Consider the following 17,148-nt stretch of genomic DNA (forward strand, 5'->3'; position numbering starts at 1 on the left):
ATAACAAAAGAATTGTCCAGGATGCTAACTGTTAAATCGCCCGCCACATTTCATATAGTACAGGAAAGCCATTGAACAGTGTAGCGGCTCGTTCGACCATATCGACAGATGAGTCCCTCGCCTTTGTTGATAAACAGTGATGTCAAGCGGTCTATATACAAATGAGTTGTGTTGTGACCTGGTCCCGTAGTTAAGTTAAATAGTTCATACCAATGAACATTATGCACTACGTGAAGAAAATGCCATTTTGTCTGCTATTTTCCATCTACATGTATTTGAGGCGATCAATTATTTTTTAAATCTTAGATAATTATGTACTATGCTCTTGGCATAATATGATTATCACCTCATGCTCTACAGTGATCTATGCACCAGGAAAGTAAAAAAAAATATTAAGAAATGCTTTGCCCGTATGATAGTATTTTGCAACTGTAGCTTGTATTTTAAAACACATTGTTGTTGGTAGAACTACCACTATCATAAAAAGGGGAATTGAACACAATGTTATGTTTTAATATTGTGTGTATCACTTTGAAGATTGTTTGATTGATGTTTGATGTGACCAGTCCCATGATAGAAGATAACTGGTTCATAAAATAACGCACGAAGAGGCACAAGAAAATGTCATTATTCTAAACAGATTTGAGGTGATCAATTAAGATTGGGTGTTGAGAGACTGCCAACAGAACATGATGCAGTCATGGTCCATGGCAAAGGCGATTCGACCTTTGTGGCATTAAACCCAGTTAACAGGAAATTAATCCAGTAAATCGATTCAGTAAAGCAAATAAGCTCATGCATTCGATCACTAACGGCAACAAGCTTCGGTCGATTACCCCAGCTGCAGCGTGTGTAAACTCTAATTTGCATAGAGGCTGTACGTGAAATTATTGATTGGCTCCAAACAAAGGATTTGAACCGGTGCACGTAATCATGGCGCAGTGCAGTCCATTCAATCAAATGTTGTCATCAACCTATTTGATCGCAGTGCATTGTTATGTGTGTGAGACGAACTGTCGCGGTTGATTGCAATCAAACAAACAATGTCTTATGTATTACTTTGTTCCGTGATGAAAATCGTGATGTTTTATCAGAGAAGATGTAATAAAGAGGAGGGTCAACAGAATTATATCCTTGAGATAATCCCGTAGGTAATCCTGTCGCATCTATTCATAGTCCTTTATTCTCAAGTAGTTAAACATCCACTTGAAATATCCTATGATGTTATGTGTGTGACCGCCCATGGTTGACCGATTTTCACTTCAGAATTGGAAATATTTCCAATGTTTCTATAGAGAATTTGTTGAAAGTATGAAACGCGTGTGTTAAGGACCTGCTGCTTGGATGGAATACCACATGTGGATAATACAAGAAAGAAATCGAGTGCTGTAAAATTTCCCCCAAATCCGCCCTTTTTTGTAAATATATACATTTCTAAAGAAGAAATTTTTAGGATTTCTTAGAGAGGTGACGATTGTTGATCATTTCTATTTTATTATTTTATGTATTTTCCTGTCATTTCCTGCAAACCTAATAAAGATATTCTGATAATTGAAAACGTTCTTTATCATAAATAATAGAGGCTGAAAGTGGCAACAAGCAGCAAAAATTATAATTTGCCATGGAACTTCAGTCATATTTTATCCGAAATCTGACAAGATGACAGGGTCTGCATGCATGGTGTGCATGGCATGATGACATGCACACACTGACCTATCCCTAAAAGCAGTTAGCTGCAACTTGTGTATCACACCCATCCCGGGTTCAAACCCCATTGTGGTATTCTATTGTAAAGCAGCTAAATAGGGTGATTCATCATTTACTTTGAATGAGCGGTCTCACACATATTTTGTTTGAGGATAGCTTGTTCAACCTCCTCTTTATTACATCTTCTCTGGTTTTATTCAATCACTCTTGAAAAATGTATTTCTTTTGTAGGCCTATTACTTTGTTTTGTGATGAAAATCGTGATGTTTTATTTCATCACGCTCTAAACAATAATTATAGTTACATGCATTTCAAGAAAAAATCTTATTAAAACGGTAGGCCCTATGTTGTTTAGAAAAAATGTAGAAAGTGATGATGATGATGATGTCGATGATGATGATGATGATGATGATGATGATGATGATGATGTCTCCAAAAGTATCCCGGTTTGTTTTTCTTGCCCTAAATCGTGCGTATCTATTAATAAGGCACTTCAATAATCAATAATCAGTCCCGTGACGGCCTCCACTAACTAGCTACTAACTTGGGTTTATGGGCGCTGATATTTCATGTTCACTGTCACTTATTTATCAGAAAAGTGCGACCATTTGTCAATCACCTACAGTACCCAATTTCGGCATACTATATAAGAAACTCATCATGATGATTGCCAGAGAATAGTTAAAATGTAGCTTGTACCGTTTTTTTTGTGGCATCCTTCAGAAGTGAGCGGTCCGATACCAATATTTTCGGTCAAATCTCCATTCAATTAACACGGGGAGTTGGCTAGCTATGCCTTGCCCTCACTCATATTTTACAAAAGTGCGACTATTTCTGAACATCTAACCTAGCTGTAATTTTAGGTCATGTTAGAGAAATATATTTGCTAGAAGTTTGGAGAATAGCTAACATATTGGCTGGTTATTTTTCACACAGTGATGTTAACTAGCCAAGTGCCCATTCTTCCAACGTAGATCATGTGTAGGGGTCACGCGTCAATGGTGAGAGCACTGTGTATTGTGTATAGGAAAACGGACAGTAACTGCAGTATGAATGTCACACGTCTTCCATTTTGTTGTGGACTTCGTCTCCAGTCTGTTTTTGTGCGAAATACAATAAGCCAAAGTACCAGTTGTGTTTACCCCTGTATATCCTAATTAAAACAAGCAGCCAATACCTGTCTCTTTAGCTCTGTTTTAAGATCTTATTTGTTGAAATTGGTTGTGAGAATTAAAGAAATAGAGATCTAAAAACCTAATGATGAAACGAATCAAAAGTTGCACATTTATAGAAAGATGGAAAGCAGATTTATTAACCCGAATAAAGTTCCATAAACCTAATTTTTCCTATATGCATCACATGTTTCACATATGTATACGTGCAACTCATCTCTATTTGGTACACTTTATGCTCTACTGTTTGTTTCCTATGAGCTGAGTGCATACAGATCCCGTCTGCACAAAAAGTAACTCAGCTGTTATAAATACGCTCGTACGCCTATAGATTCGGAACTAATAATTGTTTTCACAATATTTCAACGTAGAGAGAAGTATGATTTATTTACACGCATTTTGTGCTATCCTCAATGAGAATTTATTAAAAGCGATCAAACGAAAGATGGTTCATTTAATGCTCATATCAATATGAGATACGGCCAATAGAAAAGTCAAATGTCTTCCAATTTGTGTAGTCTGTAACAGTATCTCAAGACCCGTAAGGTAACGCTCTATTTCGACTGGCTATAAAATAGGAATATTCTACATGATTCTACTAGTGATACAACTGTAAATGTATCATGGGAATATGACACCCCACAGATGTAGTTAACCTAGGAAAACAAGCGTAACACAAACACATGAATCTCTTTAATCGTTACATATGTAATGTATGTATTACCCTAGACTATTTGGTTTTGTGATGGATCAATAATTCTACTTGTTAAGGGTAGACGAGGTATTGTTGGTCGAAGCAACCTAAAAATCGATTTTCATTATCTAGATCAATATACTATTGAAAATTAACACCTTGATGTTTTGCAAAAGTTCATTCTACAAATCGTATACTTTGCAAACTTGCTTAATTTAATGTTGTTAAAGAGTTATGTACGTTTTACAAAAGTGTTGTTGTTTCAGCCCTCTTTACAACGTAACTCAAGAACCGCAGCACCTATAAAAGTATATCTGTGATATTTTAATTCTTCTACACGCTCGCTATGAATTGAGCAATGCAGTTTTTGCAAAAGCTTACTGCCTTTCGTAAGATGCTGTGAACTACCAAATCACAACAGTTTAAAATTATTAATAACCTTAAATGACAAACTGTTTTGCTGTCGTAACTGTAGAAAGTACGGTAGCAATGGGCTATTCCAGAAATTAAAGGCACCCCCCTAAAGAAGACATGGGATTCCCCAAATTTTTCACCATTTTTGCTCTGGGAATTCCCCCCCCCCCAAAAGGGTCATTATTTTCACAACCCTAAAGAAGACATGGGAATTCCCAAGAAAAAGACACATTTTTATTTTTTTTTAGTCTTGGGAATTCCCAAAAGTTTTGGCAAAACATTTGACTGTCTTCTTTAGGAACACTGGGAATTTCCAATTTTTTAATCATTTTATCGTGAAAATGGGAATTCCCATTGTTGTGGATAAAATTTTGGTCTGGGAATTCCAAAAAATGATGGTACAAACTTACATGTATTCTTTAGGGGGGTGCCATTAATTTCTGGAATAGCCCAATTAGCGAAAATAATTTTCGGGTCATCTCTTTGTACTTGATGTATTTTGATATGTGTTTCCTCTTATCATTATTAACAACAACAACAACAACAACAACAACAACAACAACAACAACAACAACAACAAAACACCTAGCTAAAAAGTTCATTTCTATAGCCGTAATTTAAACAAATGGTTCTATATACAAATGATTTGTGTTGATACCTGGTCCCGCAGGGAAGTTAAATAGTTCATACCAATGAACATATGCACTACGTGAGGAAATGTCATTTTGTCTGCTATTTTCCATCTACAAGTATTTGAGGCGATCAATTATTTTTTAAATCTTAGATATTATGTACTATGCCCTTGGCATCATGATTATCACCTCATGCTCTACAGTGATCTATACAACAGGAAAGTAAAAAAAAATATCAAGAAATGCTTTGCCCATATGATAGTATTTTGCAACTGTAGCTTGTATTTTAAAAGACATTGTTCATTGGAAGAACTACCACTATCATAACAAGGGGAATTGAACACAATGTTATGTTTTAGTACTGTGAGTATAAGATTGTTTGATTGATGTTTGACGTGACCAGTCCCCGGGGGGGGGGGGCACTCACATGTTAAGGTGGTACGGGTATGTGCGGCGCTCAAGGGTCCCTTTTTCAGGCTCTCCGGCAGTTCCTTAAGCCCCACATTTGGATCTGCTCCAGTTCTTTGAGCCTCAAACTCGGACAATTGTAGCTCTTTAAGCTCAAATTTGGAAATAATTTATACATTTTTAGCTAAACAGCCTATATTTTGGCCCTAATTTCAGTTCTTCAAGCCCCTATTTTGCCCGAAAATCAGTTCTTAGTTCCCAAAGTTCGGCGCTCCGCGCCGCACACCCCTACCAAAATTTAAGTTGAGTGCCCCCCCCGGGGACCAGTCCCATGATAGAAGATTAATAACGCACGAAGAGCAACACGAAAATGGCAATATTCTAAACAGATTTGAGGTGATCAAACAAGATTGGATGTTGATAGACTGCCAGTAGAAATGTCACACGTCTTCCATTTTGTTGTGGACTTCGTCTCCAGTGTGTCTTTGTTTACATTATACAGTAAGCCAAATAATTAAAGTACCAGTTGTGTTTACCCCTGTATATTCTTAGTAATGACAAATATGTCAAAATTAAAACAAGCAGTCAATACCTGGACTCTTTAGCTCTGATTTAAGATCTCATTTGTTGAAAGTGGATGTGAGAATTAAAGAAATGGAGATCTAAAACCTAACATACTGCAGTTACTGTCCGTTTTCCTATACACAATACACAGTGCTCTTACCATTGACGCGTAACCTCTACAAATAGCGTATGTTAGAAGTATGGGTTATTGCCTAGTTAACATCGCTGTGTGAAAAATAAGCGGCCAATATTAAAAGTACTCTTCTAAAATTCTAGAAAATATAGTTTTGTAACATGTCCTAAATTTTTAGCTAATTTAGATGTTTGGAAATATTCGTACTTTGGTGTTTTAGTGTATGTTATAGGTAATAGTACATTGCCTAGTTAACGTCGCTGTGTGAAAAATAACCGGCCAATATTAAAAGTACTCTTCTAAAATTCTAGAAAATATAGTTTTGTAACATGTCCTAAATTTTTAGCTAATTTAGGTGTTTGGAAATATTCGTACTTTGGTGTTTTAGGAAGGATATGTAAACGACAGATAACACCAAAAAATATGAAGAAATTATTTCCAAACCGTGTTAAGTCTGCAAACCACCATGCTTCTCATTTTCAAGAACGCTGGTTAACAATAAGCAGAGTATTGTCTCATTTCGTAAACAAAAGCCCACACAGAATTGTTCTCTAGCGTTCGCTTTATAATCGTTCACCCATCTGAAACTATAATACCAGCTCATTGCTCCATTGCACAGTAAAGCAGAAACATATGTTGTGTGGATTTAACCAAAGAAGATAAGATTTAATCAGTTGAGCTGTTTTCAATGAGTGTTATCTTGGTTTAATAGCTTTTAATGGGGTTTAAGTCCTGCAAAGGTCGTGGTGAGTTCTACTGTAGACATGACTGCATCATGATGAGAAACGAAATCAAAAGTTGCACTTTTGTAGAAAGTTGGAAAGCAGATTTATTAACCGAAATATAGTTCCATAAACATATTTTTCCTATATGCATCACATGTGTCACATATGCATACGTGCAACTCATCTCTATTTGCTACATTTTATGCTCTACTTTTTGCTGAGTGAATACAGATCCCGGGATACAGATATATGATTATAACTAACTAGATTTCGCGGTTCTCGGGTTGGGTGGTTCCCGTGATAGGCCTACCTGCCCTGACCTTTTAAAATACTATGATATACGTCTCCCAACGATCAAGATCCAATTTGACACAATAATAAACTTAGTAGGGGTAATAGGTTAGGGTTAGGGTATAAGTTTATCCTATTCAAATGTTAACTACGGAAAAAAATATTGCACCCCGATAATAGTCATGTTCTGCTGTAATAGGCCTCTGCACGTGTGCCGTATTGAAATATGTGTGGAAAGTAGGCCTATAATTGATCAGATGAGATGCACCGCACGATTAGCCACACTGTACTGCTTGATGCGCACCGCGAGCACGCGTTATCATGCCGCGCGCACGCGATAGCGCGCGGACAGAGGGACGGACGGACGGACTGACACGCCGTGATTAGTATTATGATAATGGTAAAATAAAATAGAAATAAATTGAGGGCGCTCTTGTGACAAATTGCATGTTACGACTTTGTCTAAATCTGTTTTTATAAGTCATTTACTACATTTGGCTTGCAGGCGAATTTATTAACCTAAATAATGTTACATCAACCCATTTCTAAGTTTCTATATGAATCACACGTTTCACATTTACATGCATCTGAAACGTGCATATTTTGTGATATGTTACCATAAAGTTCACTTTTATTTGTTACATTTTATACTTTTTTTGTTTTTTTTGCGCTGCATACATAATTACGTTATAAAACAGAGGACGTTTTATGATGCCAGACGTTACCTTGTGTACCATGTTACACCCCTAAAGCTATATGCAAACGATCTATTGAAATAAGTAGCGGCGCCACGAGGAGGAACATTTGGGCATGGGGAATCTCCCCCGTCAGACCTCTTGCCCCCCTGTCGCTCCCCAAAATTACGAAAATTTCCACTTTGGGCGGTAATTTTGCGCAAAATGTGTTGATTTTGCCCCTTTAAATGTCCACTCAATGCCCCCCGCCCTCCTGGCACCGCCACTTATTGAAATACATTTCGTTAGTATTTTCTGACCTGATCGTTTGGTACGTTTATATTGCATATTGTGCTGCGTCCAAACATAGGCGTAGTTCCTGTGGGGAAACAATGTTGACGCCAGTATGTGGGTTTCTGACATAATCAGTGTACTTATATTTTTCTCGCGCTTCGTGCGCCCCATCCACCCCCATACGGCGACCAAAAAGATCTACACCACATATTCCAACTGCCAACTAACTGGAATCACCAATATTCGTTGTGTTTGTAAGAAAACAGAGGAATTTGAACCATCGTCATAATAAAGGGTACTTCAGTGCTACGCGATTGTTTATTTCGTTCATACTACCTCATTATTTCGGCTAAAAATGGATAGACATTTCTGACAGTTGATATTAAAACCATATCATGATATTGTACGATTTCGGCAATTATGTTATTCTCTGCCACAAATTATTTCATATTCTTAGTCAGTGGGAGTGGTCTAGTTCATAGACACATAATTTGATTGGACAATCGAATGATTTCAGGTGCTGTCTATCAGGCCGTAGACGACCGCACGTCATCATGAGTGATAACGCGTAACACGCTTGAAGAGGTGCGCGTATGTATCGCGTTGTATGCGTAGATTATTGCGGAATACTCGCACGCGCTAGCAGTACGCGTAACAGAATACGTGAAATTTTGTTTATTTTATTAGAAGGGTTTTTATGACGGTAACTTGGTTTTTGCTCAAATAAAATAGTTATTAAAATAATATGGAAAAACAGTGGCATGATCGACGGGAATTAAACTTTTTTTCACCAGGTTCGCCGTTGAAAATTATGACATTTGTCATTTTATACTATGTATTTTTGAAGTTGTGAAATAAATGTTTCTTGAATTGAATTGAATTAAAATAAAAAAGGAGACAAGTAGAAAAAGTGATCCCGTCTGGGAATCGAACCCAGGCCCTTAGGCCGACGAGACATGCGCCTCAACCACTGGGCCACGGGGGCTTCATGATTAGGCTTGTTGAATTCGAACCCATAAACGGTCACTTAAACTTATCTCCTCCCCGCAAATAGCCCATAGTAGCTAGGGCCACAAATGCGAGAAATAAATTGCCATCCTCCCTGTGAGGAAATATATTGCGTGGAAGACCGTATAATTGTATTTCATGTAAATGGACCATTTCCTTAAGGGCTGGGGTATGAACGTTTGGACAGTATTTATTTTGGGACATTAGAGCACATCAGACATGTCATTCTGATATCAAATAATTTTGATTTTTTGAAATTCGTAATTTAATACACATTTTATTGTAAATCATTAAAAATTGATATTTTTGATATTTAACAGTACTTGAAGTAAACTTTATAAATCTGTAGGTGGGATAAAAAGCCGACGATCAATTGAAAATTTTGACCTTTCGTATTGAAGATATGGATTTTTTTTCCAAAAACACCAAAAAATATTAGGTCTTTTTGGGAAAAAATCCATATCTTCAATATGAAAGGTCAAAATTTTCAATTGACCGTCGGCTTTTCCTCCCTGCTACATACACTTTAAGGATATATCATTAGATTTATATAATTTACTTCGAGGACTGTTATATATCAAAATTTGAAAAATATCAAATTTTATAATTTGTCATAAAATTTGTATTATATTGTGATTTTCAAAAATGAAAATTATTTGATATCAGAAAGACATGCTTCGTATTCAGAATGCAATTCGATAGGTCTAAAAATACTGTCGAAACGCAATAAACGCTCATTTTAGATCCCTTAAAAGATAATTATATCAATCATGTCAAAAAAAATTGAACATCTTCCTGCCTCGAGCATTGTGCAATTCTGTAAATTCTTTCCGTATACGTTACACATGATATTTACAGAGTTAAATGATTGAAAACATTATCGATAGGGTAGACTTATTTATTTACATCAAACATTGAGAAAGTAATAAATGTTTAAAGTGAATGAAATGAATACTTCAATGTCGTTTCAAAAATTCGTTTAAAGGGATTTGATGTAGATTTGTCTCATATGTAATTTTCTCGGTTCTCATTGGAAGGTTTAATGGTACAATTGGAAGCACTTGTCATGTAAATGACCTCAATGTCGCAAGTTATGTTAACTACCAAGTTTTAATAGAAGACACTCACTCAACTCAAACTGATTAAAAGTCCCAAGCTTATACGTCCAAATAAAGGAGAAATTCTTAATTCCTTACGACGATTAGCGCTGAGTTTGCGATCCATGGTGGCTGCCATATTGATACCCGATGTATTTTTATTACGCTATAACGGTACCCCGATTTTGAAACCAGCGAAATCCGTGCCACGAGCCTCGTCCCTCGTGAACTTTGGTGACACGAAGCGAATACTACCAAAGTTCAGATTCAACATTCGTTCAAAAGAAAACGCAACAATTTCTACCCATAAAACTACAGAAGAACATAAAAAATGTATTTTAAGTAATATTTATAATCAACAATGTCTTTTGAGAACGAAAAGTAAAAACAGCACTAAAAACCAAAATTCGCTGTAGGGGTCGCGAATGCCATACAGCAACACACGCTCGCCGTGGGCCTGTGTGAAAGGTTACACTACCGTTTGTGGCAGAAAGGATTCACAAGCAGCTATCATGGCGGCTCCCTTCGCAGAAACGAAGGATTAAAAGTGCTTTTTCTTTGTTGGGAATATTCCGAAATTCATATAGAGCGTCTGGTATGTTTAATTTAGGGGTATATAACTATATTAGCCATTGATTAGTTTATAGTACAGATTTCTTTTAATAAGTGCAATACAATGCCACACATGTCTCCTACTTATTCTGTGACTTTCATGGAAATAGCTTGATTCGTTTTGTCGTGACATTGCTATTACTGAAAATGGACAAAAACCGCATATGTGTAATTTATGTGCAAAGGCATCATAACACATGGATCCTTTATCACCATCGTCCAGCCGCACTGTGCAATATATTGGAAAAATCCTACATTCGTTTATAGGAAATAAACCAAATTTGGCACAGATATAGAGCTTACAATGCTAAATAATTCTTGATATGGAATTAAGTGAAACATTTCAATATGACATCAGATATTTAGGTTGAAAACATACTTTTTATGTGATTTTTACCACAATTCGTTTAGGTTTAGGTTTTATTAAACAGATGTATCGCAGCCAAAGGCTGAATTGAGTACCGTTTAACAAAAATACAATATAAATATAAATATACATAAATACAAGATTATACAAAAACAGACCAATTAGATGAGACATATCAAAATGTGAGCAATCAAAACAACAACAACAACTTTAGATGGAGTCTGAGGAGAATGAAGAGGATGGAAGCCAGAGGCGAGACAACCTACTTATTGAGAAGATGGATATAGTAGGGTACCGGTCTGTTGGCGAATCTTTCAGTGCGCATTGTCAGCCTGGAAAACTCATCATCATTCCTGAGACTCCTACCATGGACCTCCTTCCTTCTACGAGGGAGAAGCCCGCTAGTGCGTTCACATGATGGAAGCGACTGAGCAAAAGTAAGGCAGTGACTTTCCCTCCTAGTGGTAAAGGGGTCCAAGTTGCAAGTACTGAGAGCATGTTTGTAAGAAATGAACTTGTTATAACCTAATATAATCTTGCAGGCCCTCTTCTGGATACGTTCAATCATCAAGGCTTGTTTGGCAGTAAGAGAAGAATGCCAGATCACATCGGCATATTCCAGGAGAGGGCGAACATAACAAGAATAAATGGTGATCAATTCAGTGGTGTTGAAACCAAAACGTTTTAACTTACTAAGAATAAACAATCTTTTGTTGGCATTTTGACATATATGATTAACTTGAGTATCCCATTTGAGATCCGCCTGGATGTAAATACCAAGAACTTTGGCATGATGAACATACTTCAGAGAGGCGTTACCAATTTTAAGGCCAGTGAGTGGAGGTGGATTTCTCATGTAACAGATGTAAATTGCTTGGCATTTGTCAGGATTTAATTTAAGTTGATTTCTCAAGGACCAATCCAGGAACTCATCAAGATCAGCCTGAAGACTGCTGCCCTCATTACAGTTGCGGTTCTCCGCAAAGGTAAGATCATCAACATATGTCCAGTAATGAGAGCAGCAGCCCTGAGCCGCATCATTGATGACGGCCTGGAAGGTGATAGGACCAATTTTGGTGCCCTGAGGAACACCTGCATGCAACTGAGCATAATCGGACAATGTTTTATTATATCTTATACATTGACAACGGTCACTGAGAAAATTGATGACCCAAGGCACTATGGCCCCCCTGACACCCAAGGCCAATAACTTGTCAATCGCGATATTATGATTAACAAGGTCAAAGGCCTTGGAGAAGTCAGTAAAGACCACAGTGCCTATATTTTGAGGTGAATCAGAACCAAGGAACATTGTATGAATAAGATTAATCAGATAATGAGATGTAGAAATGCCACTGATGTTACCAAACTGGTTTATGTCAATATTCTTACCCACAAATGTCATTATTACAGAGGATATAACTTCCTCAAGGATCCTCCGCAGTAAAATTTAATCTTCTTCGTTACGTACCTGTGGGTTTGCCCATATACTGTGGACATAAATGCAGGCTGTGACACTAAGGACGAACCTTCTCTATACTTTTATGAAAAATCCATATCTGCCGGCATTTCAAATGATGAAACTCACACACCGCAATAATTGTCTTCAAAACTGCCGCCAAAGAAAGAACAGTTTAAGGTCACTCAAGCGTAGCAAATCCTTTATTCCATACAAAGATTGCTTCGTAACATCATAAATAGATATCGACTATTTAGTAGAAGTAAGAACAGGACACAGCAAATATACAGCATAACATCACAATAGGTTGCTTTGCCAAAACTTTGAATTCACCATTTTTTCGCAATCTCTAACTTCTACTAGAAACGTCCAATTTTTAAAATCTAAAAAATCTGAAAAAGCTAAATATATGTAAAACTTAAAATGCAAAACAATATGACCAAAAGAAATCCAGTTCATGCCTAAAACAAATTCCATCTTTCCCGGTATAAATCATTCTGGGACACACTGTAGTATAAGTCCGACTTTTCTGAGGCACGTCTCTTTTTTACTTGGTCTACTTGTTCTATTATATTCAGTTAATAAAAACGGAACACGCACTTTATATTAAACGGACCATATTCCTAAGAGAAATTTGTCTCAAAAGCTAAAAGCTACTGATCACAAAGGTGACAAGGAAGTATTAATGGACGCTCTTTATGTGTGCAATAAATCCATTTGTGAAAAGCCACGTGACAGATACAAGCGGGTTGAGACAACCATTGATAATGGTTTACAGTATTTTGTGAAACAGATCTGAGTGGTTACAGAGCGAGAAACGTGTCATATAACTCAAAACACGTAATGCTACGTCACATTTTTCATGGATGGTTGTCGCTAAAGTGCTACTCACAGATCTATAGAGGGCTAGGCAAACCTTAATACCAGCAGGTTAGACGTACAATTTTGGATAGCATCACTCAGATATATGCTCGAAGAAGGAGACTTTAAACAATAATCCTGCGAGTTTAGTGCCTTTCTGATTCACTGAGCTAAATGTGGCTCCCGGTGCATAATTAATCATTGTAGAGTTTTGACAAGAGGGGCAGTATTAATTTTAAGCGACACATACTTAAATACAGGGCTGTCTTAACGTGCAGTGAGAATTTAAAATCCATGTATGAATATTTCTATGCCATTCAATTTTCAACCGGTCAAATGAAGTTCTTCCGCGAAGTAAGATCGAGTTTCAAATCCTATGTAAAAATAATATTTAGTAGTTTTACTTTTTTTATTCAACCAAAAACTGCCTTACAGCGCTTCTGGTATAGTCAAAATTTCCGGCGACCGAGAGTTGCTCCGCTTCTCCCTGCATTTTTCAGTAGGGAATGTCTCGTGCCGACTGTTTTGATATAAGTTGTAGTGTGCATCATAGGCGGCAGAAGCGCGACGGCCCTCCTTAATACCAGGTTGTGGCGGATGCGATATCGCCATTTTTGACGTAACACGTAATCATAAAACCTTCACAAACAATTCTAAATGTGTCATGTGGTATCAAAGCAAAATTGTGTTATTCTAAAACCGTTGGGGCTCGACAAAGTACCCCACTGAAAGTATGTTGTTTTTCAATTTGCAACTGCTAACCGTCTATTTTGAATGGGGCTGTCGGCCTTGTACGTCACGTGTCGCGTGACCTATACCGCCTGCTTAATACCCAAGTAGAATAACACTTCAAGGTTCAGTGATTTGCTAATCCAGACGATCGTAAAAATCATTAAAATTCAGATTTTGGTACCTGTGTCAAAAATGAGTCAACAAAGCCTGCTGGTGGTTCAGCTGAAAGCCGTATATTTACGACAAAAATAAGGATTTTACATGAATCTGTAATTTATATACTGAGAGTATATAAATTAGCTACATGTATTTGAATGTGGCTTCAACTTCGTCAATACTGCCATTTTCTTCGCCTTTTTGCCAAATTATTCATTTCAAAAATACCAAATGACAATTTGAATGACTTATCCTTCACTTTAAAGCAATTTATAAACAATTAATATTTTTTTACACTTTCGCTGAGATCACTAAATGGGTCTTTAATTTGTATTTGACTTGCGAGTTGAACTTTCTTATATTTTACTACTAATGCCATGTTTAAAAAAATCCTAAAATGTCCTATTTTTCCCCGGAAATTGCTAATTCAACAATTTACTTTTTTTCTCGTTTTCGAAGAGATAGCTAACGTATAATGGCAAATAGGTGACATGGGACTCTTTTTATTTGGACATTAAATCCATAATGGCTTAACAACCATTGGCAGATGCACTTACCTCATTGGGTCAAAACTGTCACTGATATTAGGTAAGAGTGTTTGTGTAACCTATCTTCTAAAGAGAAGTAAAACGAGAAAGAGAAAAATCAGTTTAACACCAAACACGCAAGATCTGATTTTCGCCGATGAATGCAGTCGAATTATTTACGGAATTGCAGAGCTAGGTAAATATACATGTACTTACCGGAGATCAGGATGACAGAATCGTTATCTCACTCACGAGTTATTCTCGAAATCTACTATACAAGGACTTGAAGTAGCAAATGCCTATAAGATGTACTAAGTTAGCACCTTTGCTATAAAGTGTATTTGAACTAAAAATGTCAAGATTACTACTCCCCATTCCAGAAAAATACAGCACTACATTTTTGGGATAAAAATATCATTATCAAATGAAACATAGCTCAATCCTAATCATTTATTTAGTCCTAACTGGCAATAAAAGGAAAGTTCACCATTTTACTAATTTCTTGAAAAAAGAGAGGTTTTCTGACAATCGAGTCACAAAAATCACAGACTTGGAACAAGTCTAAGCATTCAAAATCTTGAGTATATATACTCAAGATTTATATGCAGAAATTTTGCTCTAATTTTCACTTTTTTGTGTTACTTTAATTAAATGGTTAGTTGGTTATACGAATGAAACATGTCTTTTCCAAAAATTAGAATGCATAAACTGAAATTAGTCTTAGTACAAGTCTTTGGGCTTGATTGTCACAGCATACGAAAAGCACCCTAAAAACGCATGTTTTTGGCCCTTATTTCCAAAAATTAGCCAAATATTGAAATTTTCACTTTTATTGCTAGTTAGGACTAACTAAAGGATTAGGATTTAGCTATGTTTCATTTGGCAAAACAGGATAATAGTTTTTTAATCCCAAAAAATTAGTTCTACGGGCCCTTTTAAACCACATAGGAAATTAAGAAAATATATATATGTCTAATTCCTGAAGCGAGTCATTTTTAGGGAAGTACTTACAATTCAATAAACATGAGGCGGCCGTATAAATTCCGTTTGCTTATATACCAAATCCATCTACAGTTTTAATTTACAGGTAAACGTGAAAATCTTACTTATATTTAAATTGTAAGTATTTGAACATTTCCCAGATAAAAAAGAGTATACACAGTCGTACTTTCCGCGTTTTGCATCCAACTTAATCCATTTAGGATCGCATGACTGCTATGATATGTCTACGTTTCAATGTGTGGATAAGGTACTCGAAACCGAGTAACGAGTATATTTATATTGCATAAAAAAATATCGAAAGAAGACATGAGCTTAAACAAAAGCATGATATTATAGTTGGTGAGGTCGTGAAAATTTACGCCTGTGATATACTTGTAATACAATTGGTGGCTAACTTAAGGGATCTAAAATGAGCGTTTACTGCGTTTCGACAGTATTTTTTGTGGGACATGAGAGCACCTCAGACCTATCGAATTGCATTCTGAATACGAAGCATGTCTTTCTGATATCAAATAATTTTCATTTTTGAAAATCACAATATAATACAAATTTTATGACAAATTATAAAAATTGATATTTTCAAATTTTCGATATATAACAGTCCTCGAAGTAAATTATATAAATCTAATGATATATTCTTAAAGTGTATGTAGCAGGAGGAAAAGCCGATGGTCAATTGAAAATTTTGACCTTTCATATTGAAGATATAGATTTTTTTCCCAATACTGTCCAAACGTTCATACCCCAGCCCTTAATGAAGGACACGAAATCGTATACCTAGGGAAGAGATGGGTTATCAGATGTCAAGGTATTTTATAGAGTCTTTCATCCGATCATTAATTGCACTTGAACTCGAAGTCGTGCAAGTTATTTTTATGAAATTTCATGCATGTATAATTAAATTTATACAAAATTATGGTGGAAATATAGACTGTTTTGCAACATCACGTTGTCAAGGGCATACTTATAGTCAGTTTTAGGCAGGATAGGCTACCATCTTCTTCTTCTTCTTTTGTTTCTTCTTCTTCTTCTTCTCTTCTTCTTTTATAATCTTACATCACAATAAAAAGGAAAACAAAGATATACAGGTCTAGATCAGTGCCCCATGTTGATGATGGCACGCAAGACATACGAGCGTAAGTATAAACACACACAAATACAAGACATGTTATATAAAAAGGCATATACAATCAGAGGAGTAAAAAGAGCAGACACCCAGATTAAAAATACAAAAAAATTAGATTACCAAAATTGTCAAATTGTCTTTATCTACAGGTGTGTTCCCGGACACTTTAAAACATGCCATCATAGGTCCGTTGATTAAGAAATCATCTCTTGATAGGAACATTTTAAAGAACTATAGACCTGTATCGAACATTAAGTTCCTATCTAAGGTTATTGAGAGAATTGTTGTAAACAGCATTACCAAACATATGCAAGATCAGAATTTGGGCGAGCCACTGCAATCGGCGTATCGTGCAGCACATAGCACAGAGACGGCATTATTAAAGGTCAAAGATGATATTATGACATCTCTTCATCATCGACAAGGGTCTTTCTTGTGTTATTAGACTTGAGTGCCGCCTTTGACACGGTCAACCATAACATCCTTTTTCAGC

Source organism: Amphiura filiformis, chromosome 10 (assembly GCF_039555335.1).
Source record: "Amphiura filiformis chromosome 10, Afil_fr2py, whole genome shotgun sequence".
NCBI classification, from domain to species: Eukaryota; Metazoa; Echinodermata; class Ophiuroidea; order Amphilepidida; family Amphiuridae; genus Amphiura; species Amphiura filiformis.